Source organism: Zosterops lateralis (genome assembly GCF_965231275.1).
Source record: "Zosterops lateralis genome assembly, chromosome: 5".
Classification (NCBI taxonomy): Eukaryota; Metazoa; Chordata; class Aves; order Passeriformes; family Zosteropidae; genus Zosterops; species Zosterops lateralis.
Genome location: NC_139766.1, coordinates 6,524,933 through 6,528,181, shown reverse-complemented (window position 1 = coordinate 6,528,181; position 3,249 = coordinate 6,524,933).

The window sequence follows — 3,249 nt, the reverse complement described above, 5'->3', positions numbered from 1 at the left end:
GAGAAATAAATGCCTCTGAGTCTCAGTTGTGGGTGAGCAACAGAGGGGTGGATTATTCCCCTGCTGCTCTTTATTCCCACTCTCTCCTTGTGGTGCAGGGACACCCATCTGAGCCCCATCAGAGGCAGTATTGCCACCACTTTACTCCTCACATCTGATACCATGGGAACTGAGTTATGTGATTTCCAAGCCCATATCAAAAGTTATTGGCAAGATACCACATGGGAATAAGTCCTCTGAGACCCAGAAGTTCTAATGAGCAAAAGGAAAAACAGGTCAGAAGTTCTGCAGAGAGTCTTCTACATGGGCTAAGATGGGTATTGATGATCGTTGGAACACTGGTGTGGCTCAGTGCAGACTCTGTGCAGGCACGTCTCCATTGTGCTCCCAGTGCATTCCAGAGCCACCTCAATTCCTGTCAGTGTCTGATTATCCCTCCCTTCCCTTCATAGCTAAAGGAAACATTGAAAATGCCAAGATTTACTTTTGTTTATTCTTTCTTTATCCATCTCTCCCTCTTAGCTACTAAGTGCTGCACAGCCTCTGTTCTGCCATGTACAGCAGTAGTGTGTGAATAATAAATAACAATGATCTGCTTTCAGCCAGAAAATAAACCCCATATGTGTCCTCAAGTATCTCTTTTCTCTTGAAGTATTCATGCAAACATTGGTTCCAGAGACTGTTATAATCCTGTTTACTTGTCAATGCTCAGAGTGAGCATGTAATTACAGTTCCACTGTAAGATACTTAACATGTAATTCAATGGCAAAGAGCTGCCACTTTATTATAGTCTTCTAAGTTTGGATTTATGCCCTGAAATCTAAATTAGTCCCAACAATTTCTGTTCAGAAGAGGATAATTTAATGCAAATATTATCAAGCACACCAAAGAGCAAATTTCACCAACACAAGAAAAAATGCGAGCAAGTAATTTTTAATTTTTCTTTTAAGCTTGTTTTGCCACCACAGTTTTCTTGGACTTGAATCTCACTAGATAGGCAATGGGTTTGTGTTTGAGTATGATGTCAAAGTGAAATTAAAAGTATCAGTGGCAATCAAAAACCTTGGGAATCAGTTCTGTCCTTGAAGACAGACACAAAACCTCTGGCACATTCTCTTATGGTGATGCCGAAGTGGGACCTTGATGTCAGTCCTGAGCTAAAAGAAAAGGAAATAAAGGAAATTATAGACATGTATAGCCTTTGCTTACTCATTCACCCTGGTGTAGCCATCTCTAGGACCTGTCATTATGCTACTGCCTGTCAGACCATCATCAACTACACTAATTGGGCCCTGCCTTTAAAATAATCCATCCTGAGCACCACAGCACTTTGCACTCCTACGGGCCTGTTCATTCAATGCTCTCCGAGGGCTTTACATGCCCCGACTGCTCAAGCAATACAATGTGCCCAAGAATTTGGTCAGAGGCACAAGAGGGGTAGCTTGTGTTTGCCACGAGACAGTTACACACTTGCCTCTGGTTACAGCCTGCTCAAGGAACAGAGGGAGGACTCCAGCTCCTGGGTGCACTCCTTTTCTGCATGCCCAGCCCCAGGTTTTGTCATGAGCCTCAGTTTCCCATTTCTAAAAGAATTTCAGTCTTTCAGCCTTTCCCGTGGCATTCTGGGACAACTCAAGAGCAAGTGAGTTATCTATGGCCATGGAATTTCCTGGGTCTCCTTCACCACCTTTCAGCAAGGTTGCCCTTCCCAAGGCACTCCCTGGCTCCTGAAGCTCATTTCCAGCCCTTTCAGTACAAAAATGAGGCAGGCAGTTTTGTTCCAAGGCGTAGAGGCCACAGCTAGGCTGGGAGTCCACAGGAGTCAAGTGACCACAGGCAGAAAGTCCCTGAAGCTCAGAGGAAGGAGAGGAATGTGGTCCTGGAGCACCTGGGACCCCAGGCTGCCAGCAAGGCCAGGTGTGCACCACAGCAGCAGGGGGACCACGGGCCATGATCTGGTGCTGACAGCCCGGGGTCCCTGATACATCAACTCCTGGGGTCTCATGTGCATCTTCTGGAGAGTTTGAGATTTGCCGTGGGGATCAGTGAGCAGCTGGGCTGCTGGATCTCCAGCGTGCCTGCCAGGTTCAGGCAAGCTGGAGGGGGTGTAACCCCATGGAAATCATGCAGGCACGTGGGTGAATGTGCAATGTCCTCACTCTTGCACGCAAACAAATGCATGGGGAAAGGGAAGAGGTGAGTGTTGCCCCGGCTTGGATGCATTTGCAGAAGCACAAGAAGACCCCAGGAAGAGAGGTGAGTGACCAGTAACACAGAAGCCATCACCTGAAAGCCACCATAAACCCCTTGGAAAATGCCTGGCCATTCAGCAATCCTCCTAGCAACTCTTCACTCTTATTCAGAGAGAGCTCGCTGATGGTCCAGGTTCATACAGCAGTTACATTGTGCCATCTTCTGGTTAAAGGCTGAGGACTCCCTCTCCAGGAGTCCTGCTTCCCTCCAGCACACAGAGAAAGGTGTTTTCTTATGCCTTCAAGAAGAGAGATATGGAGATGTCAGGGCAACTCGGCTCTTGTGGTATAACATCACCTGCAGAAAGGAACCATGAGCCCAAGGCAGTTTGTGAGGATCACAAGGATGTAGGAGCTGCCAAACACAGCCCTGGTCTGCCAAGCCTGATGTTCCTGCCTCCAGGAGAAATAACATTTGAGCACATATTTTCAAATGAGACATATATGAGACATTGAGATACCCTTATACACATTTGGCTGGCTGTGCATTTATGAACCAACTGTGGATGATGAGCAAACCCGCTGAAAAGTTAAAAAGAAAGTAGACTCAGCAGGATCCTCAGAGACAAAACATGTTCATCTCTCTAGTAAGGAAGATCATAAATATCCACAAATGCATGAGGACACGTTCAGAGCTGCTGCCAATTATTCATGTGGATCATGAATATGAGGAACTGGATGTTCCCAACCCAACCTTTGTTGCAGAAAAATGAAGATACAAAACTGCAAAGGGGTATATGATCTTGGAAAGAGAGTTCTTTATGGAGAAATAACTGGTCTGAATGTGCAAGCCTAGACTTGGTGCAAAAAAAAAATGAACTGACAAGTCCTCTTATTTTTTTGGCAGCACAATTTATAATATAAGTTTTAAAACATGGCTCCTGAAAGAGGAGTTATTTCCAACACTGCCACATCACACCCAACTCTGACCTCAGTTGCACCAACGCAGCTCACTCGATTTCAACAGCAGCATTTCTCCACCTACCAGGATCATTTT